This window comes from Taeniopygia guttata, chromosome 12 (genome assembly GCF_048771995.1).
Source record: "Taeniopygia guttata chromosome 12, bTaeGut7.mat, whole genome shotgun sequence".
Lineage (NCBI taxonomy): Eukaryota > Metazoa > Chordata > Aves > Passeriformes > Estrildidae > Taeniopygia > Taeniopygia guttata.
In genome coordinates this window covers 6,049,695-6,074,850 of record NC_133037.1, presented here as the reverse complement: position 1 = coordinate 6,074,850, position 25,156 = coordinate 6,049,695, and the positions used below count along the sequence as shown (strand labels likewise).

At 42.3% G+C, this 25,156-nt stretch overlaps 1 protein-coding gene across 30 annotated transcripts in view; it reads right to left on the bottom strand.

Annotated features, from left to right (window-relative positions):
* The window catches only part of MAGI1 (membrane associated guanylate kinase, WW and PDZ domain containing 1), a 325,672-nt gene that overhangs the window by 121,016 nt on the left and 179,500 nt on the right, over window positions 1-25,156 (bottom strand). The window contains exon 1 of one of the 30 annotated variants that reach the window (XM_072934698.1): window positions 2,803-6,126. The exons of the other annotated variants lie outside the window; for them this stretch is intronic. The gene's annotated coding sequence lies outside the window, so the exon portion shown is untranslated. Of the gene's footprint in view, window positions 1-2,802; window positions 6,127-25,156 lie in introns of those variants that run through there. 30 annotated transcript variants of the gene reach the window in all.

Below are 25,156 nucleotides of genomic sequence, written 5' to 3'. Positions count from 1 at the left end.
GAAAAGCTTTTTTTTTCCTTTTTTTTTTTCTTTTAATTGAAACCTAAAAAAATGGTATGACAACCTCGCCATCCTACAAAATGCCAGAAGACACATGAAGACCAGTATTTCAAATACACTGTGAAGGGACAGCTGAAACACAGCACCTCATATTGCAAACTGGCTTTCCAATCATCCAGACACCAGTCGCTGGCAAGGAAACCAGTGAGGGCTTAAAAACGACACCATCAAGCTGAAAATCACTGCTCTGTCCGAAAACTGGTCCTAGCTTTAATTATGCCTGCAAGGCAGATGACAGCAGAAAAGAGGGGTTTATTTTTCATTTTAAATAATTTTATACTTTACACTTTTCATTTGCAATATTCTATGTGCAGTTCATCTCGTTGTTTCATTTCTATGTTCACCTGCTTTCATCTTGGAGAAAAACAAAGGCAAACAAAAAGCAGATAAAAAGCATAGTTGGAAATTTACCCAGAAACTGGAAAATTAAAACTGCCTTTCTATGCAATGATATGTTGTTGCTGTTGTTTTTAAATTGACAGCTGAATTTTTTGACCCTACTGATAATTGAGTCAGACTTATGTTTTCATGTGGTTAACCTAGCAGAGGCATCTGAATCTCCATGAAGCATCCCCCTCTGGTGAGACAGTCCATAGGCAACCTGAGGTTCCACAATTTTTGCTGTTTTCCTTCCCTCAGATGCCTTTTAGCTTGTTTCAACTGCCTGCATGAGTATTTTAGAGTGCATACTACTAAAAGCAACAGATGACATGCTCATCCACTCCATAATTCACATTGACAATAGCCAATCTCTGCTCAGCCCATATCCCACAAGAAAAGGGATTAATCAAGCAGCGACATCCTGAACAACAAAGCTGAGGCCGCTGGGTTAGGGTTTAGGTCCCTCCAGGAATGGCCTGGACCCATTCCACTCTCTCTGAAACCCTGGAAAATGTTTGTAAAATGACACCCCGTATTTCTGCAGGGATGAATGATGTGTATCCAAAGCTACTCCTAGTTTTTACAATGAGATAGAGAAAGTCAGGTTTTAGATACAAGCCCATATTGGCACATTGCAATTTACAACATACTCAATTCTGGCTGCGAAGGCAAATTTCTGTATTCAGGTGTGAGTTTGCACAGATGAGGGAAAGCAGAGCAGTACAAGCACCCCTGAACTGAGTGCTCTGGTGTCCAGAGGGAGACACTGCCCAAGGTATTGCGCTTCCCCACATCTTTAAAACAGCAGAGCCTGAAACTAAGGTTAATATCAAAGAGATGCTCCACCCTCCAGTGCAGGCAACGAACAGCTTCACATCGCCCCCATTTAACCAGGATCTCGACCTATATGTGTTTGTGGGGATAAAACAGCACTTCCTCAAGCAAAAGGGAATGCCAGGGCTCTCCCGGAGACCTAGCACCTCCCACAACATATAGCCATGAATGCCAGCACAGCAAACCAGCTGTGACCCCAAAAGTGGCAATACTTACAAGCAGGACTGCACATAGATACACTTGGGGCAGAAGCACTTTGAAGTGGGGAAAAATTCGCAGTGAGTGAATTCTATACTCATTCATAAAAGTTCATAAGGTGTAACCTGCTGATTAACACGTCTTGCAGGGAGGGACAACACCTTCTAACACCTCCTTCGAGGAGAAATGGAACACTCGGGTTTTAAGGCATTTACATGGCATTTCTCAAACGTGTCAGGTAAAATCACTCCGGTGCTCCAAAGCACCCAGGCTCCTGCTGCAGAAACGCAAGAGCTATTACCCAGCGAGTGTGAAGTGCAGAAGCAGAAAGAGAAGAGAGACCGTCAGTAAATAGGGTTAATCCCTGCAGGTAATACCCTTTCCGTTAAATTGTGCAGCATTTTCCAGTCTGCAGATTCTCAATCCCATTTAACATCTCTCTCACGCTGCAAGCAGACACATCGCTGCTCCCCCTATCCCCCCACCCCCGCGCCCCTTCCCCAAAATTCTGCAAAGCTGTTTTTGCAGGCAGCAGCCAGTTAGTTACACTGAAGGCTGCTGGTACTACCCCGGGAAGCTGTAGGGGGGCGGGTGAGCCGCACAAAAGATCTCCACACAAAAGGCCATCCTTTTCATCCTTTTCCTTCTTAGTTTTCTCCAGCTGAGCCATAGCTTTATTTAATCAACATTTAAAAATAGATGCAAATATGGGAGGGGGTAGGGATTGGGGAGTGGGGGGGTGATGTGGGACAACACCTATTTTAATATTTTAATACAAAAAATCAAATTTGGTGGGTGAGGGGATTTGGGGAGCCTTCAGCTCTCATCTTCCCCCTGCTTCCAAACGAGCCCTGCAACCCGCGTCCCCAGCGCTCACAGAAATCCATGCAGCATGCTACAGATATTTTCCTTTTTTTTTTTTTTTTTTTTTTTTTTTTTTTTTTTTTTTTTTTTTTTTTTTTCCCAGGAGGAGACGTAAAGGGCTTGACTCCAAAAGGACAGCGAACATCTTTGCATTCCCAGCAAGACCCGCACAGCACATAATCATAGGAAAAACATGGCTGGCTGGTGCATCGGCAGATGCGAACGAGAAATACCAGACTTAGCCTTATTCACAGCAAAATTAAACGGGGAGGAGAGGGGGAGAAAGGGAAATAATTGTGGCTGTGTAACATGGCTGCACAATTTTCAAAGCCTCCCCGAGTGCCAGCTCGCAGGGAGCAGTGAAAATGTGTGTCTGCTCCGAAGGGAGCTGTTCCTGCCACCCTGCAGCACAGCCGCTGATCCCGCTCTCCATCCCCAAAGCAGCCAGCAGCTAAAATAGTTTACCTGATCAATGCAACTTCACGGGAGCCGGAGGTAGGGATCCTCGCAGAAATGCAGCAAGGAAGGGAAAAAAAAAAAAAAAAATCTGCTTGGATCCTTCTGGCAGTCCACAGCCTCATCTACATGCATCTGAGCGAGCCCTTTCCAGCAGCTGCTTCTTTTATCAAGCCCACAGGCACAGCAAATTAGTCCGGGTAGACAGTTCAGTCAATGTGGGCTATTCACAGCGTGGCTGCTGCAGGAGCCCGGCTTCTCCTGTCCCCTGTCCCCGGGTAGGCACCCGCCCACCTCCACATGGCCCTGGATAAACACGGCTCTCCGGCACCCACTGCTCGCACCACATGATCCTGACAATCATCTCCCGGACCTCTGCTTCGCCCCACTCTGGGGGAAAACGCTAAGCCTGAGAAACGCTTTACTTTAAAGGGAAAAGCTTTTTTTTCCTCCCCTCTCCCCCTTCTTTCCCCCATACCTTTCCTTTTTTTTGTCCCCCTCCCAATCAAGGAGGGAAATAAAAACTGAAGGCAAAGATTTGAAGATGGGGGATATCTTCCTAATCGACTCAGTTGGGAAAATGAAATGTCACTCCGAAATGAAGTGCCATTCAGACTTCTAATAAGCACAAAGCATCAGACAGAGATCCTGGATAAAGGCTGATACATTCCTGGAGAGTAAGGCTGACCACACTTAGTGCATCCTTGATCCCTACAAAGCCACTGATTTCCATTTTGTTGTTTTAAAGAAGAAAATGTGATAAGTTCTTTGTTTCTCCTCCTTTCCCCACCATAAACCATTTTAAAATATTCATATAGGAATAGCCACACATACACACTGAAATAAAGCACACACTGTGCCATCCTTGGGAATGGGGAGCAAAGCTGGTGGACAAAGCACGCTGGAGGCATCTTCCCCTTAAATACACTCATGAGTGGGACCCATAGGGTCAAACATGAAGAAGAAACATTTATGAAAGTCATTCAATTTTTCTGTCATTGCACAAAGTAAAGAACTAAGCCCTTTTCTCTCCCCCTGCACTCCAATGTATCTTTAGGGCTAACAGTGTCCTTCTTTGTCCCCTCCAACACAGGAAGCAATATGCATATGGAGCTATAAATAAACACACACACACACATATATATATATCCTATAAAATGCAGCTTCTCTTGGTTATCTAAACTCTCTCTTTGCAAAGTAACACAGTTAATTGGAAGAGTTATCCAAACAATCTGGCTGATCCCTGATGGCTGCCTACTTCGTGTCAGCGTTTGCACTTAACTAGAAGTTAGTCTAAGCCATCCACCTAAAACAAAGGTAAACACTGATAAGGTACTTAATGCTTGAATAGAAGCAGGTTTATCCAAAAATGGGTTAATAGAAAAACACTGTGGCATCACATCACCCAGCTCCTGGAGCCATCACACACAAACTACAAACACAAAACTCCATAAAACCTTCTTCCTTTTCTGAAACGGGAAAGGAACTTTATGGCTCTGAAAGAGAAGTTTGAACTTACTCCCGAAATTCCTCAGAGGCTTAAGAAAAGAGAAAAGATAATAAAAGGCAGAGGAAGGAAAAAGAATAATAAAGAAACAAACCTCATGCTTCCTATGCTATTGCCACCTTCCGAATGTTGTGAGGCTGGCAATACCCAAAAGCAAATGATATTTTAATCAGGGCCACATCCAAATTTAACTGTAGAAAGTAAGAAACATCTCAACAAAGGTAAGCTCTTGGAACAGGTTATAAATTAATTTCCAAGTCAGTGGAAGAAATGAATCAAAAAATCCATGAGCTGGATGAGCAGGGAGTGAGCAGCGTCTTTGACAATCGGGAAAGGAAACGCTGTTCTTCTGCCTGCCTGTAATTTCCAGCCTCAGCAATGCATTGTTATCTTTAATTTGCCCCTGTCTGAACTGAAGGTTTGGTACTGCCCCTCTGCTCATCTCTGCTCACTCATTACCTCTGTTGCCTGGAAGGTGAGAGGAAGCAGGAGGCGGGATTGAAGTCACTTCAGGACTGCAGTACAGAGCATTTAATAATCTCGGCACGGCACTGTCCCCCATCCCACAGGGAAGCATGATCCACGATCCAGGGAAGGGCAGTCCATGCTGCCATCAAAGCCACACCTGCTGCTCACACGCGTGTGTAAGGAGCCAGGGCAGCACAGTGAGGGCAGCACATGGTCTGGGAAGGGAGAGGAACATCCACCCAAGGGGATGGAGGAGTGGATGTTCCCAAGTCCTAGTCCCAAGAGTGGAAAGGAAAGACTTCCCACATATGAGCAGAATCAATGTCTGAGAGAGGTGAAGGATGCTTCAGCCCCCTGGTGATCAACTGGCACCTCTCCGGAGTGTGAACATCCTCACCTTTCCACACCTTTTCAGCAAGATCCACTGCTCAGCATCTCGGAACAACTCCAGGTGCCCATAGCATGGGGCAAAGCCCATGAAAATTCCAGCAGCAACAGGAGATTGAAGATGCATAATGTAAAGATATGCGGGCCAGATGTGATACTGGCTGGTGAAGTACAGTTGGCTGAAGACCTATTTTTTCAGGCTTAATTAGAATTTAGCCCTGATAAAAAGCCAAACAGTTCCCCATTATAGTCAATAGGGGTTTGTCATTGTCCTTAATGGCAGCAGGATGTGGAACATTAGTGAAAAAAATCTCCCAATTCATCACCTTGAATAGGTGAAAATGAAAGTCCATTCTTTGCTGTCACATTTGACTGCTGAAAGACATCTTAGTGTATTGCAAGGATTTAACTTAGTATTTCTTAAAAAATCATTTGAAGCAGGATAAAGTGATTTATAAGACATTTTTCCTCCTGCATATTTGATCACTTGTTAAGGGAATGCAATTTAGTTCTAAAGACAATCCCCAGATCTTTCTCTCCAGGAATCTCAGCCCCCTGATGCTCAGCATCCCTGAAGCACGCCCGCAGAGCAGCGCTGGCTGCAGTGTCACCATGGAACAGGTGACATATGTGCCTCTCCATTCACTGTCTCCTGCTGAAATGCTAATGATCACCAGGTAGTCCTGGAGTTGGCCAAGACTCTGTAGAAAGAAATAAAGGGGGGGAGACAAGCATAGAGGCAATCTTAAAGCAGCCTAAAAACTTAACTTCAGAGAAACAGTTGGAGCCCATATCCACAAGATTCTGTGTTGCAGAAGGAAGAATAAAAACAACCTCACTCTTTGAAGTTGTCTGGAAGCACAACTGGTTGGTTTCCAACTTCTCTCAGACTAATTTGACACTTACTTTGCTATATTCATTTATTTCAGGCAGACAGGAGAGGAAGGAATAACGTAGAAGCTTGATCAGTGTAGTCAAAAGATCTCAGGTCATTGTTTCACCTGTAATCTGCTCCTGCTAAGCAAGGAACATGTGGGTGTGTGTGTCCTTGGAGAGCAAATCTGGCTTTTTTCAGAGTACTACACAAAGGCACATGATAAGGGCACAATTCTGAACAGCAATATTCACTGTTGGCTGCAAACTGTAATCAACTATCTGCATTATTATGCACTGATTTTTCTTCATGGTCATTGATTTTAGGAACATATATTTAATCTGCACTGTATAAAATTAGGCCTAAAATTTCAATTAGTTCCTCTGGTACTGAGCGCAGGCAGATAAAATTGCAGAACTAATATCAGCTTAAAGGAAACCAAACAACAAACAAAACTAAACCCAACCCGCACTGTTCTGATATTTCTTGCTTTTACATAGAATGCCTGGAAGCACATATTGTAGTTTATCTGAACAACATTTTTTAATAGATAAATGGAAGCATTCTGAATGTATATATTGAAAATGTCTTGTTTTGAAAAATATCAATATGAAATTTTGACTTGGACTCTGATACACTTGTACATTCCACTATGAATTTTTGTTTGTTTTGCAAGAGCAGAAACATGAAAATTCTTTCAGTGTTACAATAATAAACGTCTCATTTTTAAACTTCTCAGTGGATTTGTATAATAATGCTTAAAAAGCATCCCCCATGCCATAAAAGTATCACTGTTAAGAGATTCCAGTTGATATATAGGAAATGACACTTTTAATATTCACAGAACAGAAAGAAAATAACCCTCCTAATGAATTTAGCTTTCTATTAAAGGAAACAGTTCTTTTTGTATTGAATCACGGAAGTGTTTCACCCAAGTAAGTGGTCAATGATTTATATTTTACCAATATAAAACCCACAAGCAAATGATGACATGCTATATTTATCTATACCTGACAATCCCTTTCTTGCCCTTACGAGACAGAGCCCCCTGAAGAGGTTGAGGACTCCCCAGAGAACCCATAGACACATTTAGCTTTGATGCTTATAGATGTAAGTAGAATCCCTGATGTTAAAAGGATCTTTTACAGATTTGTCATGGTGTTTATCGCTGTATCCCAGCCTCACTCAGACCAAGAGATGCTCTGCAAAGTATCATTTCAGGCTGTCTCCCTGCCATGGAGTGTCTCCTTTTCTCACATTGGGAATGAGGACTGATCATTTTTCCTGTGCTTAATAGATTCTGGCACAACCTGGCCTCGACTATAAACAAATAGCCTCAGCACATGAAACCCCTGAAGACTGATTAAAAGTAAGCCTGATTTCATCTGCACTGGTTTCGTGCAGCCATTAATATTGTTAACACACAACCTTTTGTTCTGCGTAGCTGGAGGGCAGCTCACATTGCACTCACCGAGGCACCTCTGAAGGTATGTTCACTGCCAGTGACATGTATGATTATGTTAATGGCGCTTAACATTTCTTTAACATGAGGAAAGCTGACACCAGCCATGCAGAAATTGATATTTGTGTGTAAAGTGATGCCATTGAGGGAAGAGGCCTCGCTGCCAGTGCAGCCACACAGATTTGTACAAGTGTGAGGGGAAAAAGGCATCTGGGCTGAGAAGGACCAAAAGGTGATGCAACATGAGCAACTGGGTTGTTACTTTGAAAAAGCTGAGTGCTAAGCACAGCAATGCTGATTTTGGACAGAAGAAGGTGGAAACACTGGAAATGTTCAGGAGAGCAAAGAAGCACAGAGCCAAGAGACCATTCCCCAGAGCCCTTGAAACCCATGGGGGACTCCTACAAATGTCTGCACTGGAGGGAGGTTCGTATTTTCCTCTGCCTTACATCACTTCCCAGCACTGATTCAGCGTTCTAGGACTGGAAAATTATGTCTGGCTTCATGGCCTGGCAGGATACGGATGCATGTGCACCAACCCCAGTAACAGCCCTGCTCCCCACTGTGGGCGCTGTACAGATTTACCACAGCTGCAGTTCTGCTCCTTGGTATTTCTTTTCTGGCCTAAGTAAAGGACAATTTGAAACAAAAATTGGGTGATGCAAACTCTAGGGGAAACAGGGGAGACAAAATGATCAAGGATAATTTTTTTTTTTTCCTGCAATACTGAATCAGTAAAATTTAAGTCTGACATTTTTAGAAAGACAGGAGGAATACAAAGCTGTCCTCAATCCTCCCCCATCTTCCTGGTCTTCTTTAAAAACAAATAAACAGAAGAATAAAACGAGCGTTTTAAAAGAGACAGCCACAACTCACTTTGTCACACACTAGAAGCTCTTCCATCCACAGACCCGTGGGAATGACACCTTCCTCCTGATAGACTGCTAATGTGAGCCAGGCTCAGACGTGCAGCTGATTGACATCAAAGGACCCACTTGATGCAATTTATTCCATTTTCAACTATTTAATTTTAACTGCAAAGCTGCACTGTAGGAGACTAGACTTAAACCTAAACCAGCACAATTCAGATCACAGCCCCCAGTCTGCCCAGGTGAACTGCCCAGTCAGACCAGCTCCACAATCCCATTCATTTTAGACTGGCATGATGCTTCTTGTAAGTCAAGGACACCTGGTTGCAAAGTAGTCATCTGCACAGGCCTCAATGAACAACAACAAAAATGATTATTATTATTATTAATAACAATAATAAAGCAACTTGCAATCCTCGTGATCCAGTTGCAGCATATTCTGCCCTTTCAGACGTACATGATCAAAAGCAGTGGGAGTTTAGCTCACTCTTGCCAGGTGAGAGTCAGCCCTCTTCCCACAAACACTGCAGCCTCCAAGATGCAGCACTGCTGAAAGCCCCATGATTTTCTTCAGCCAAGGGAGAATCTCTCCTCCTCAGCAGCATTTTGAGACCCTTTGGACATGAGCGAGGATATTCCCCTGAGCACAGACCCTTCACTGCCCACCTCCTCAATTCCTTGTTTCCAGGTGATGGCTCATGAAGTCCACTCAAGGCCAGGGTTTCCAGTGCAGGTTCAGGGTACAGTGCCACTTTCTGCCCGCCTCTGCCAAGGACTGAACTTGGCAAACCTGTGATGTGTGTACCAAATGACACGTGCCCCAAGACACGTCCTGTCAGCAGCTCTGAAGTTCTGCTGCTCCTTTGTGCCATGTGGCCCACCCAAACCTGCCCACCTCAGCAGCCAGCCCCTCTGCTGTGTCCCCTCTCTTTGCCACAGATCTGGGGACTCCGGTGCCCCCCAGCCCAACTGGCCATTGCCCACTGCAGTTCAGCACACCTGAACTGCTCAGAAGGCACGGGGGTACCACCCACCCCATGTTACTGCAGACCTGCCTGAAACTGGTTCTTTTAACTCTGTCTTAGATTAATATTCTGTGATAGACACTATTCTTATTAATTGGAATGCAAGAGAGATCAGGCTGAGGATTAGAAACCACAGATCTAATTTTGATTAGTTAGAAAAATGCAATATACGTTTATTCTTTCTTTTATTGTTTCAACCTAAAGGTAATTTCCCCCAGTTCTCCTAACAAACATCAAGGACTAAATAGATCTCATTCTTTTTGTTTGCACTTTGGTGAAATAACAAGCAATAGTCAGCCCTTAAATAGAGCACAGGATCGGGAATTCGATATACAAGAACCAAACAACAGCATTCCTACTTGTTTAAAAAAGACAGGCACAAAGGGACACAGAGGAAGGGAGGTAATTTTTCGAAAATCAAGCAGCCAGACAAGGCTGAGATTTGGACCTGTGGCTCCCACAGCAGGGACTGTGTCTGTGCTGGGGAGCCCTGGCCATGCTCTCCAGCCCAGGAGAACGCAGGAATGGGATGGGGATGGAGGCATCAACACATGGCCCACTGCTTATAATGCATCTGGAATCAGCCTCAAATCTCCTCCTGCACCTAGAAATCCTCTGCCTGAATACAAATGCATCCCAGCCTCACTGCAGAAGTCTGCAACGATTAATGCCACACACCAGCCTCTCATTAGACTGCACCCAACGACAGAAATTGATTGATTTTGAATTTTGCTTAAAAGTTAACCGAATAGCTGTGCACTTTGAAAGAAAATCATCTCCCTGTCGAGCCACTAGACACTCCACACCCCCTGTGCAAAAAAAACCAAGAAACAAGAGTGCTTTGTATCAGCAGCTACACCCAGGACAGTGTGAGAAGCAAGAACAAGAGAAGGCTGGTAGCTGCTATGCGTGTCCAGCCAGATTAGATCACCAGCAAGTGTCCCAAGAAAGGCAGGGGACAATACTGTCATCCCTTTGGGAGATGGAACATGGGACCGGTTCAAACACATGTGAAGTTTCAAGAGATGCAAAAGAGGAAAATTTCTGGCACCAAAGCCAGAATTTGCATCACTGGATTGCAAAAGGCCAGTCTGGCTGTGCCTCTGTCCCTCCCCTGGTGAGCTGCAGCCCTGTAGCCCCTTGCACTTCCCAGCCAAGGAAGCGAGTGGAGAGCAGGGAGAGCCTGCAGCAGGATTTGTTTGAAAGCCAAGCTACAGACCAGGGCCACTCTCAGGAAGATGCTGTAGTAACAAAGAATAATGAGACTGATTCCTGCTCCAAGGCACCTAGAGCTAAGCAGCAGCAATCCTTCAGCCGTGACCCATCCTGATCTGCTGCTGTCAGTCACTGGGGCTGGGAAAACATGTGTTTGATGTGTGCCATTACTCACCAGCCCTTGGGAATTACAAGGCAAGGTTTCTCTCACTGAGAATGGACCAGCAAAGTGCCAAGGGCTTCTCAGCAGGGGGAAGAGAGCTGACACTTCTGCAGAGGGGGCAAAATAAACCTCCTGCCACTTTTCCTGTGTGATTAAATTAGGGCAGATCTATGCCCATTGTATAGGCGTTTGTCAGATTTATAAACAGTTACATACCATTTGCATTTAAAAATTGAAACTCTTAACAGGCCAGTGCTGGAGATCCAGCAGTGAACCCAGAGCAGTTCACACAATGTTTTAAAGGCAAATGCTGGGATCTTTCAATGCATAATAACTGGGAAGTAAAATATAATATCAAAGCACAAAACTAAGAAGCTGTGCATCTGAACTGAGAAAAGGCAACACAGCAACATAAATTACAGCCATGAATCCCCCTTGAAACACAGGGAAAAATAGTATTTGGAATTTTAAGTGTTATCAGTGCCAATAAAGGTAAATTATTTATCTCAGCACGATTTTTAAGCTGAGTCAACATCCTTTTATAACTATGTGCCTGCTTAAAATTGAAATGTCTTCATGCTTGAGAGGAAATGCACATGAAGCACAGCATAAGCACCTCCTGTCTGGGGTGGCTCTGGTGTGGCAGCTCTGTCCATGGCCTTGGGAGACTAGATATCACATTTCTGTGTCCCAGTTCCCTTTTCAGACAACCACCTTAAGGACTTTATTTGGTATTGAGCTCATTTGGAAAGCCACAATCTACCAGTACCTAGTACCAACCTAACTTACTACTCGTTTTTTCCTTCCTCCTGCAAGTACCCAATTGCTCATTTCCGGGCAAAAAGAGATGTTTCACACCTGCAAAAGCAGCTGCCTCACCAGAGTGAAGATGAAACCACACACCCTGCAGTGAGGATGGGTGGGGAAATAGGTGCCCCATTTCCATCCCAGAGGCCACCCAAGGGACAGGCAACCCAATCTGACCTCCTCCACAGCTAATCCTGACATTTTCAAAGGCCTCAGGGATGTTGGTACCCAGCTATTAGTACATGAACCCTCATTCCCACGGGCTTTGCCGACAGTCTCAGACTTAGTTAACTGAACTGCATCTCCTTGAAATACGAAAATGTGTGGGAAGGAACAGTGAGAACTTTTAAAAATTGCAGTACTTTGATCCTAATTAACAGAGTTGACTGAAAGTAAAATATGTAGAGCTAATTTTCACAATATTTTTCCACAATCCCTAGACAGAGCCTTTTTCCTGGCACTGTTTAAAATTAATGAAGTAAATATGTTTGCATATTTATCTTTTCATTACACAGAAACAACAACAAGGAAAACAGATTGAACTGATAGCAGAATTCTTCTACTCCAAAGCAGTCTGAATGCAGTTTTTGTTTCAGTTCATACAATGCAACCTAAGTCAAACAAGCAATGCAAGTTCACTGGCCATATAAGTAATTGGTTTTATCTAACAGAGCTATTGCAAAATAACTGCTGTAGGAATTGACCCCTTCATTTTATTTTTTGTCTCTGTGAAGAGATCCTGAAATGGCTTTGAAGGAAAACAATATCCTTGCTGAAGTCTGAAAAACAAATTGTCACAGGTTGCCCCACACAAGTAACAACAAATACACCATGCAACCATAGGGCTAATTGACTCAGGCAGTGGAAAAATGGGAAAGGGCACACAGATATAGATTCATTAGAACTCTTGCATTATTTCCCAGAGAGATATTTTCATTTTTTTGGAACCTGAAGCCCAGAATCTGCTAACAGAAGTTTAGCACCACCAGGTCAGTGGTCCCTGCACCGCATTGAAAACCACGGTCTGGTCTGGATTTTACACAAGTAGGATTGGCAGGAACAGAAGAACCAACCTTCAGGACTGAGCTGCAGCTTCAGCAAACTCCATGGAGAGAAGACAACCAGCTGCCACAAGTCCTGCTCAAAGGTACAGGCAGATCCCAGAGTTGGTGGGAGTGGGATGTAGATGATTAATATGAGTACAGATTAGAGAAGAGCAGAAGCTCAGCCTTGCAAGGATGACAAGCACAGGCAGAAGGCAAGAGAGCTTCCTTTGGGTTTGAAAATTGTCAGCTTGCCCCCAAATCTGAGCAGTCTCAGCAGCCCAAGTTTATTCCCATGGCACACAGAAGGTGGAAACTTTCATGCAGTCCCTTCAATTCACACATACCCCATAAAATACCCATTCCCCATTGCTCTGTCCTGGCAGAGAGGGTGAGACAAGACTGCATCTCATGTCAGAAGTCATGTTCTCTTATCCAGCTTTACCTTAACTCTCATGGATACAATAATTCATTAAAAAACAGATTTTTTTTTTTCTCCAAGGGTCACAAAGGCTAAATAAACGTGATGAATTTCACGCTACTCAATGACTCCTCGTTATGCCTTGATGACTGTATCAATTGCCATTACAAATGCTGAGCACCCATGATTGAAGTGATAATTAAAAAGGCAAATCATAGCAGGCAGTTGCTCCTCTGTTACCACAGAGCGTGGCCTGGGCTGTTTGCAGCATTGATTACCTGTACTCATACACAACACCCTGTGGAAACCCAGATTTCAGAAACTACAGGAGAAAAAATCATAAAGAGTAAAGAACTATTATTATTCCCTCTCCATCAGTGCATATTGCAGTAGTAATGAGCGTGCAGACTTATTAGCTTTTTGTCTACCTGAAGAAAAAGTACACATGACACTTTCAGCCCTGATGACTGCATCCCAACCATGAAATTTTCCTGTTTTCAAGCCTGGGATGCAAGAGAGAGATTTTGCTTTTGTGAAGCTCTTGCTTCCTCTGCTGTATAGCTTTCATTTTGCTTTTTTTTATTCTTTGGTATTTTGGAGATAGAATTACTGATAAACCATTTCTTTCTTCCCTCCTACATGGCACGATGCAGATGGCAGCTATACCACCATGCACATAAGACAAAAAAACCCCAAACCCTTCCATGCTTCTCAGTTTGTTTCTGGTTTATCAGTTCCCAACATTTTGGGGTTTTTTTACAATGTAGTTTTCTTTTCTTTTTCAGGATGTGAATGAACAAGATCATTTAAGTGACGCTGTGGCAAACAGCATGGTAACTACAAAATCCCTTGTTAATTTTTTTTGCCACAGAAGTCTAGGAAATAGCATCGGATCTCAAAAGTAAACCTTGTCTATGTGCATAAAAGGGTTTGCTCTTTGAACTGCACTGAGATGACACAGTCATTACTATATGAAAGCCTGAACATTTTCTTCTATTTTGCAACAATTGTCAAGCAAGTGAAAGCTTTATTTGATTTCCATTCACACCGAAGACAAGATTTAGTACTCCGGTGGAACAGGCAGTGTCAGAAGGATTTTAAATTGTAATGCTACCACTTTAACATCTTAAAGGCACTTTTCAGAAGATAAACTCATCTGCCTATGATGACTAAATGACACAGTAATGGAGAAGAGGTAAAGGTTTCCTTATGGTAATAAAAGGGAATACTTTACCCAGAGAAAGAAAAGCAGAGAGCTGTGCACTTCCTAGAAACGCTTTCAGGAATCTTTCAAAATAATGGAAAAATAAATATATACATGATATTTGTCTATATAGACTCAACCAGGACTGATACAGGACTAGATTTCTGACAGCAACTCATCACTTCAGAGAGGCAACATTAAAAACTAAAAACACTCAGCAGAGTACCTGATGGAGGAACACAACTCCAGGAAGGAGTCAGCAGGTGATGACCTTGGGATTGTTGAGAGCTCTTAGCCAGTGCTAGCAATCCATCAATTTCCAAAAATGCTTAAGTAATATAGCATAACTATGACATATATGATGCAGAGAAAAAACTGTCTCAGGTGAAAGCCCTCAAAGATTAACATGAAAAAAAAACACTCAATAAAGATTCACTTTTATTTTATATTACATGAAGGGCAATTCCTTCAATATTGTCATGTCAGCTCATGTTTAGCAACAGTTCCAACCACCTTAAACCACAGAAGAATTTGGGGGAAAAAACCATGTCCATATAGCTTGCAAACCATCTGCAGCTTTGGGGCACTGGAAGATGTGCTCTTAAATCCCTGCCTATTTTACAAAGCCAGTCACTGCTATTGTTCCCTAGCACTGAAAGTGAGGTTCCTGCCTCTGCCTTGGGATAGCAACCAGATAGCAATGACAATTTTTCTGGCTTTTGCATCCTTCACTGGAGACATTTCAGAAGGTCCTGCCAAGGCAGAGCTGGGGCACAGCCTCTTGGTGTTACTCACAGCGAGCTGCACTGAGTCACTGGTTGTCATACTGGTATCTTTATTTGCACATGGAGCTAAAAAAAGATGATGAGATGACAAAATCTGTGTATTTTTCATTCCTGGCTCTGAGGCAGCATCTTGGTTTGGAAGTAAGAAAACCCTGTAGGTGTCTGAGTTTTTTGGGGGAGAGGCAAGAAGAGAATAGTGTTGATTTTTTTTCCTGTATTTATGCTGTCAAATCTTACGGGTACATCAACAACAGTGAGTGGCTACATTTTATAAAACAAAGCAAATATTTTGAATTAATGACAGGAATGGACAAGATGAATTTATCCTGCTAAGACAGCTGATAAAAGCTACAAATATTAGGTTTGGGGGGGGCGGGGTGGAAAGGCTTTGCTGATACAAGACTTCAATACACCAAGATTGTCCCTGGATTCACCACAAATTGGGATTGCCAGACCCAGCAGAAATTGGTCTCTGCTGCTCCTGAAACTAAAGCTAAAATTCTCTTTCCATTGACTCGGTGAGAAGCAGCCCAAGGATTATAGCTCAACATTATAACTCCTGTGTTCATGTTAAATAATAATCCAATGTTCTTTACTGAAAACTAATTTAACTCCCACTGCAAGAGCGTTTAGTTGCAGCAAGTGCAGCTGCAATGAAGTTCTCAATCTTGACCTTTCCGGAGGTCACAGACACCGCAAAAATGCCAATTCCACATTTTTATTTCAAGAAACACGAGGTCAAAATCAAGTTAAGGTGCCATGAAGAACATGTCTCAATGTATGTGACCCCTCTCCTGTGCCTGCACGCTCCCCAAACCTGATCCTGAAAAGAGCTTGTTCCGTACAAATCCATTATATCAGTGCAATTAAACTTAATAGTGTCATAAAGGCAGGGAGCATCTGGAGGTATTGATAAGGTTTCCATTTATGGACACATTGGTGGAGAAATTGCTGTTTTCTTTTACATAATGATGCAGCTATTATGGATTAGGAGAGGCTGGGCCTGGGGGCTTTTTTCCTCTGCTTTCAGTTTAATGGTTTTCTATACCTTTAGTCAAACATAGATGTGAGATCACTGGTACTGAATTTCTCCCAGTTTTAATCTTGAAATATGGTGTCTAAGGAAGGTTTCTCATCGGTTCAACAGCTTGTCTTATCCTGATGCATTGGAATAAAGAGAAAGCTCACTTGGGCCATATGTTTCAGTTGTTCCTCTCACTCCCCCGCTGTCTTTCCACACATACCATGACCGTGGACAACCTCTCCTTAAGTGGGCAAACAAATGGTTTAACTCAGATTTGCACAGTGTTTGCTGACTTGTGTGGGCTCCAGGATCCAACTCAGCTTTATCATTTCAGGCAAACATATTTCTGACTGACATGGTGGTAATTAGAGCAGCTCGATTTTATTAGATTGATGACAGATTAAAGGCCAGGATCTCAACCAGCAGAAATTGGTGCTGCTACCCTGAAATCCATGGTGCTACACTGATCTATGCCAGCTGTGAGTGTGGCTCCAAGTCTTTTACATTGTTTTGTACCCCCTTACATAACAAGGTTTTAAAAATTAAACGTTTCAAGCCTGCATGTGTGGTCTCTAATCTACTTGCCCAATGTAGGACTCAATAACATTCTTGAATTCAGTTTCCACTTCAAACTGTCTAACCCACTAAATCCTTCATATCATTAAAACAACATAAATGAACTTAAGAGGAACCTTTTCATCCCTTTACAATGAATAGAAAAACAAAAAGTAACATCTTAATTTTCAGGGACCACTATAGGCCAGTGGACCTGGCCTGTCTCACCCTTATCTTCAACTGAAACTGTTCAGAATGTGTCTCCTTTCTATCTTGCACCCCAATCATGTGAATTAACTATAGACCGAGCTGGTGCTGGTTTCTAGTAAGGCAAAACACAGAACCAAAGAGCTCAGATCTAAGATCCATTCCCACAAGCCTTATTTAAGCAGCATCCCAACATAAGCACCACAATCGCAATGACTGAAAGCCCCTCCATGAGGCTCGTCAAACCAACATTATGCCAGGAGAGAACTGACATAATTAATCCTGAGGAATTTCCCGAATTAAAGAGAAGCCTCACCTAAAAAGCTGTTCCATACTGGATCTTGTGGCCCATCACTTTGTTTTTATTAGAAGCTTTTCAACACACAACAGTTACCCACACACCAAACCTCACTCTTTATACAGTTCAGAGTCAGATGCCCAGTTACGTGCCAGAGACTCCCCCAGCCTGTCCCCACTGGGGCAGGTGACCTGGATGTGCAGGGATAAGTGCAGAGGGGGCCTTTTAAGTCAGGTGGGCCCATGGCTGTTATTATAACCAGGGACATTAGCAAATCTCATCAGGCACTCATCCGACCTCATGCCAGAGGTGAGCTGCATTTGGTTTCATCAGGGAAAGAAAAGAGGATAAAAATCCATTAAAATGAACCAGCTGTAAGAGGACATTGAGACCATCCCATTTATTTGAAGTAGACTTTATATCACAAAACATTTCAAGAGCTTTCCGATGTTTGGTCTATTTTTAAAGATTTTAGTTAGTCATAGATGAACCTCAAAATATTCAGTGGCTTGATATGAATAAATATGCTTATCCAAGCCTGTGACCTGACATTAAAAAAAGCTGCAGTGATTTATGCCAGCTGAGAAGGTTAAGCTAGGAGATGGCCTCTCTTGTGATACAGGAGGAATTTTTCCTGTTACGACTCAAGTTTAGAACAATCAAAAAGAAAGAATCTTTGCCACATGAAAACACCACTCTTATAATTCAGTCTGATCTCTCTAGACAAGCAAAGAATATTTGACCCAGTAATACCTCCACCATGGCTGTAACTTCCACTTCAACAATGCAGTAAGATGATATTTAAAGCATTTGGATGTCTCAAAGACCGGAAGAATCCAGCCCCATTCTTTCAGGAGTTTGTCAGGACCTAGTTTGTATGCAGCAATGCTATAAAACAAAGCCAAGATACTTAATAGTTTCAAGAGAGGCAGGAGGAATCTGTCTTTGCTCCTTTAAACCTCTAGGTCGTGTCCTGCAAATTCCTGATGTATTTCCAGAGTGAGGAGTGCTGTCCTGAGGGGTCAGTGCAGCAGTTCTTTACACAACACAAATAACCACATGTGTACCTCAAAGAAGCATTTCCCATTAGTAACACAACAAATAAACAAATTAAAGCCCAAGTGAGGAGCACACTTTAAGTGTCTGATTAATCCCCAAGCCAAAGGATGCCCATCTCCTGGAACAACTCGGGAAATTTGGTAGCAAATGGCTTAAACTGAACTGTAAGGTTGGTGAGTGTTCACTACACAGCAACACCAGAGCTGAAACTGCTCCTCCTGCCAAGGCTTCATCCACAGCCACGATAAAGCAACAAAGCCCCACCTGATGCTCACCAGTGGGACCAGGTCACAGGCAGGTGCTCCCTGGCACACCCAGAGAACAACTGCTCCCTCCCAAACTCCAAAATTCAGACAATTTACAGCTGGAAAACTCATACCTGGAACGCATCAGGACTGTAAAGCCAACATTTTCCCCTTGGTTCTCCACATAAAAGCCATTTGTAAGGCCACTGGAAAAATACTAAGGGCTGAATTTGCAGCTCTGTTCATTCCAAAACAAGTTTCCACAAGCTCTCCACAGCTATTCTATTTTCAGTATCTCCTGCCCAATAAAAGACATGTTTGAAACACCAAAAAGACACCTGTGTCCATTAAAAATTAACTGCTTGTAGACCTACATACAAATTAACTATTTTTTTTTTGCAAAAGCAGGACTTTTGGCCACGGTTCTGTAACTTGCAAATGTTTTAACTGCTTGGGGTCATATTTAGTTGAACATTTTTATTTGGGCTTACAAATAAATAACACCAATTTTACAGGAACTTCTAAAGATTTGCACAGCAGAATTCTGAAAAGTCTGGCAACTAGCAAGCCTACCAAATAATTTCTCTGGTTTTTTTTTAAGTTCTGTATTATAAAAATAACAGCTTTATGATCATTTAAATCATTATCATGTGGCTGACCATAGGAATACTGAGCTGTGTATTGCAGTGCATTAGTTTCTTCCAGCTGGGTGATGGGCAGAGCTGTTTGCTTTTTGATGTTGCCACATCTGATATTGTAAAGAAAAAAATTAAATGGTGAGCATGAACAACTTGGCCTAATGCACTGGAAAGCAGACTTTCCCCCCAAAATACTCTGCTTTTATTGATTTTGAGAATGAAAGCATTGACTTCCACATCTTTTTATTTCCCTGGTTTTGATGATCCCCTCATGGTGACAATGCCATGAGTTTGTCCTTCTCATTATGTGCACGCAGGTGGGCTTTTACTAGAATTAAAGTCTGAGTATTGAGAACACCCTGTGGTGTTTTCAGCAAGATATCACCCCGCACTTTGGATGTTGCTACAAAAAAAAATACATATTTGCTAGTTTTCATTATATTGTTTTGAATTTTTTAATTTATTAGTCATATTCTTCAAACATTTCAGTATTCTGGTGCTCAGGAAATACATCAGCAAGGCTGAGTGCACATGGGCAGACAAATGGGGCATTATTTTCTGTCTTCCTTTTAACTTCAATATTACAGCCTTGACTCACTGTGGTAACATTTTTTGCTTCCCAATTTCCAACTAAGCCATTAGACTATCTAATATGGCTTGTTATTTAGAAAAGCCAATTTAGGTGATGATTAGCCACCGAATCTATTGTAAAACACATAAAAAGCACATAGGCATGATTTAAATGTGAAGTCCCATTTTGGTATTAAACCACTCAGCTTCCATTTGACAGCACAAAAATCAACTACAAAAATTAGCCTTTATCTATAATTATACACATGTATTTACAAAAAAATATTTTGAAAGATGTTTTCTGGGAAAACAATCTTGAGACAAAACAATGAGGCATTCATATCAGCCTCTGCCTTGTTCAAAGTAGGTAAAAATGGTATTTGGAGGTAAAATTCCTAAGCAAAGTGCATACAGCACAGTTGCTTTAAAATTTGCAGCCTTCCTTTTTGGAGAGAGCTCTCATTCCTTTCATGTCAGGAAACAGACAAATATTTGAACTTAATGGCCATAAAAATGATGTGGCCAGAAGCATCTACACTGCTGAGAACTTGATGTTGCATTGCCCAGGCAACTCTGAGTCCCAAAAACACAAGTGGCACTCACAGCCATCCCTGGCTTTACTTAATTCTATTTTTGACCAGCGCTTCTTTTGTTTCAATTTGTTCTTCTTTCTTTTTATACATTTCCAGTGGCACACAAAGCTTCCATGCAGCCTCAACACAGGCCTGGTTTTAGTATGACACTCCACAGTGGAACAGTCCTTTTTAATTTTAGCTTTAACAATGAAAGTCAGATTTCCAAAGCTGCATCTACAACACAATATTTTGCCAAGTGAATATATTTTTTCCCTTCCTTCTAAAGGCAGCACCATAAAAGCTGCATTTTAATAATTACATGGTGCTTTTCATCCAAAATCCTAAAGAGCTTTAAAAAAGGAGCATATCATTAGCCTCAGCTTACAATGGGAGAAAATAAGGCAGAGAGGGATAAATCCACGCCACTATTTGCATTTTTGGGGGAGCATGAGGAACTGTAATTAGGTTTTAGGAACAAGTTCTTCCCTGAAAGGATGGTCAGACATTGGAACAGGCTGCCTGGGGAAGTGATGGAATCACCACACCTGGAACTGACCACAGCAAGGGGGACACGACTGCCCTGGGGGCCCAGCACAGCCTGATGCTCTGGAAAATCAAAAATCTCCCAGGGAATGGACTGATGGCAGCTGGACAAAAAAAACCCTACTGTAAGTGTAGTGCTGCCTTTCTTCTCTTGCACTCCCACCTTTTTGAGGCAGATTAGAGATCAGCAATTAAAGCAGCCCAGCAGCGAGGGTGCAGCAGGCACCAGCTACAAATAACTTGCCATGGTCATTGTTACTGGGGGTCAGCTGCAGAATGTTGAAAAGTTAGACTGATAGATTTAATATCAGGTGGCATTTAAGCTGCTGACAGCCTTTTAAACCCACTGTGTTGTAGGATGCTGGCACTTAATTACTGAGATGGTATCAGACCTCACAGCCAGTGCAGTGTGGGATGTATGGGCTTGCAAGCAGAGCCCAACAGACCTTTTTAAATAAAACTTTAAGCTGGAGAAGCTTTGAATACAGGAACCATTCAGTCCTACTGCTGCTGCACATGGTTTGGGCAGTCTGTAGCTGTGTCAAAGAGCAGCACAGACCAAAGGAGCATCCACACCAGCTCCTGCAGCATTTTTCCAGAAACCAGGATTATTCCTTGCTTTTGCTTCATGTAGTATTTTGAAATTTCTTTTTTTAAACCCTCTTTTTCTCAAAATGCAGCCAACCCCTAGCAACATAGCTCCTCAGAGGACAAAAACAATTGTGTGGATTGAGACAAACTGTGGAAGGATATGCAGAAGGGTCAATCATTGCACCCAGCCATAACAAGCTCCTGTTAACAGAACTTGTGGTAACTTAGGACAGTTTCTCAATTTAGGACAGATTTTCTCAATCCCCACTTTATTTTTTTTTTTCCTTTCAGATAGATGAGCCTGTAGCATGCAGAGATGAAGGTGGCCAAAGACAGAAGGCTCCCAGAGAACACACAGAGATCCAGCAGCTTAGACCAACTGCTGCTGGCCCAGGGCTCAGCTGTGGAGCAGACCATCAGCTCCCACCACTCCCTGCCAGCCCTCGCTGCACAAAGATGGGGTTTGGCAAAGTTGACTGCCACAAATCACAGAACCAAACCTGGCAGGCTCTGAGCACCTCTGCTCCTTAATGCCTGGATGCATCCAAATAAAATCAGACCGAGTCAAACTGGGTGTATGAATCAGAGGAGAAAAAGCAGAAGGTTTTAACCCAACCTCCTTCAGTGAGGAGAGGCCACAAGTTCTTGAAGTACAGTGAACAGTGTCTGTAGGAAGAAGTTCAAGTACCAAGGGGATGGTCAGCAACACAAAACAACTCGACTACAAAAATTAATAGTGTCAGGCTTATTTGGATGTGGATTTGTAAAATGCATTTAAAATAAGGAATTCCTCAGGGAAAACTATCAAAAAATATGTAATTAGATATGAGGCCAGGAAAGACATCAAAGGAGCTTAAGATTTCTTCCACTCCACCCAAGAATATCCAAGGAATATAGCTCCAAAGCACAAGGCACAAGAGCAACTGTTTGTTCAGGTGCTGGTCACAGCCCCGTTAGTTTGGTTGCTGTAACCAACCTACAACTACTACAAAGCTCAGGTAGCACCAGCAAGGGCAGCTGCTGACCACCAAATGGCAAATAGAAATATTTAAAAATGTGTTGTAGACAGGTGACCAGAAGAAATCAAGTTACTACGTGCCATGCAACAGTACTCAAGCAGAAGTCAAGCTCCTAAACAGCAAAAGTTTTAAGATTTTAAACTAACCCCTTTCATTTTGCCTTCACTCAGGGCAAGGAGTACAGACATGGTTCCAGAAGCTCATTAAGCCATCCCAGCCCAAGCACTTTGCTTTGCAAAGATACCCTTATTTTCTGCCACTGCTTGTTTTGATAAGCCCATTCTGTGTCAGAAGTGCTGATGTTTGGATTGTTGGAGGAGTTTGAAGAGCAAAATTGTTAAGCTCTATGAATATGGAGAGGAATTGAGTAGATTTGATACACTGGAAAAAGGAGAAAAGGGATCAGAGAACAGCCACCATAAAACCTCATTATGAAAGCACCCACGAGAGTCATTGGTTTGCACTATTACTATATAAAGATTTTTTGTTAGAGTGGGCATATCTGAAATAGTGCTTAGTGCAGTGGGACATGCTTTAACTTTACAAAGAATGTTACAACAGACAACTATTTAATAAGGCTGCTAGAGGATGAGGCCAACAGGTAATTCACCAGGAGTGAGCCACTTTTAAATATTTCACTAAAAGAACACACTGAGATGATAATATCTCATTTATCAGCTTGTCTGCAAGATGCTATAGCCCTAGTATCTCTTTTACAGTGAAGCAGACCTTTTATTAGAGAAAGGTCCTTCAATTTAAAGACCTCCCCATGGTGCCAGTGGGCCATTTGCAGCTAGAGATGCAAAGGGTTCTACGTATGAAAGCAACTTTTGGGCAGCATTCAAATCTCCCCTTGCTTGAAAGTGCAAGTTTTGTATTTATGAGATACAGCAACACCTGAAAAGCCACTTCACACACTCCATTATCAGCTGCTACCCTCAGAGACTCCCATTTCCATTTTCCAAACTCTAAATATTGTGAGTAAATCTCCCACAGTTGTTTTCTGACCCTCTTTAAGAGCGCCAAGGCAGGGTTTTGGGAGGAAGGCAAAACTTTTGAAATTTTGGGGTGTTCCTTTGCTCCTCCCTGCCTTTTAAAAAGCACTACAACACTAAACAAGAAAAAAAAAAAAAGCCTGCTAAAATATAGTCTCCCAAATACAACACTTGTGAGCTACCAAAGCCTGCAGTTCAGATTGCTCAGACAGTTTTTGTTTCTCTTTGTTCCTGTAGGTATTTCTCAAGAACTCTTCCACATCCTGAAGTCAGACCTTCTTATTTCCCTTATAAAACCAATTTCTCACTTCACTTAAGGAGCAGCAGGGAGTAACAAATGAGGCAGAGGATTAGCAGAAGGAGAAAGCAAGACTGAGCAAGAGGAAAGCTCCTATATTACACATTATTTGACAAGACTTGCCCAGATAATGGCAAATATGATGTGTAAAATGATCAAATTATGGCATCATCCATTCCTAACCTTGGAACCTCAAATTCTCCACAGGGACATGTCTATTCATCCCTCAGGCAGAGTCTGAGCTAGGGAAATGTCTCATAGATGGTGCCCTAGAAGGAATACCTCAAAACACAAGCCTACCAACACAAAGCAGAATTTCCCAAAAAGGCTTCTGTTGGTGTAACAAGGTCCCTAGTGCAGCTAATGGTAACTTTTCCATTTCCTCTTACATAATTTGGAAATTCAATTCAATCGTGGTCAGCTTGTTAGACTTTCCTAGAACTGCTGTGAATCCAGCAATATTCCTTCAATTGTGTAATGGTACATTATTTCAGTTAGGCTGGCGAAGCTCCATGGGCTAGTTTCTCTCCATCTCTTTTCTCTATTATCCAAACAGTGGAACGGAAACTCTGCAGCTCAATGTACTGAATGGACACCTTCATTTGGGGAGAAGAAATGGGGTTTGACTCCCAATGTGATGAACTCAGTGATACTGTAACCCAGAGCAGCTCAAAATCAAACTGCTCTGCCTCAGAGAAGCAAAAGGAAGATGAATAGAGGGCACTAATATTTAGTCACCAAGACCTTTATAAAAGTCAGAATACTTAGACTACAATGACCCAGAAAGGCCAGTGAACTAATAAAACAATAGAATCCATGAAGTATGAGAAAGAGGAAAATGGAAAAAAATTGAAAAGGGTCCATCCAATCAAACAATAACTGAAGGAGCTGATAAGGGGAATTAAATACTCTGTGTTGTACCCTAATAACCCAAAGAAAATCTGAAACTTGAAATAATGAGAACAGCAGGGCTCAACCTTCATGTCCCCCAAATGACATGCAACTAAAGATGAGTTCTTTCTAAGGGGTAAGCAGCTGCTTAACAGAGTGATGATAAAACTAGCTCAAGTATTAGTATGCTTTCTAAACCCTTTCCAGCTTCCCAATGGTTTGTCACTGTGATAATACTTTCTGGGACATTCATCTCCTTCACAAAACATCACCTCATCAGCAGGTAATGTGCGACATCCTCCCTGACAGTCCCAGGAGTGAAGGGAAGGATTTAATGAGCACAGACTCTGAATCACTTCCTGATTAGGACTCAAAATGAGTTGACTTCATCTTCACTAGGAAAAAAAAAAAAAATCAAGTCTTGAAGAAGAAAAGGCAAAGTTTTAACTCATGTGAGTAAAAATGTAGTAAACACTTGGCTCCCCTTAAGAGTTTAGGGTGACAGATTATCACACGTTTAGGGTGACAGATTGCCTTGTCAACACCAGGACTTGTCCACTAAAGTACATTAAATACATATCTTTAACCAGCACTGCATACTCTGCTACAGTCCATTCTCAACTTC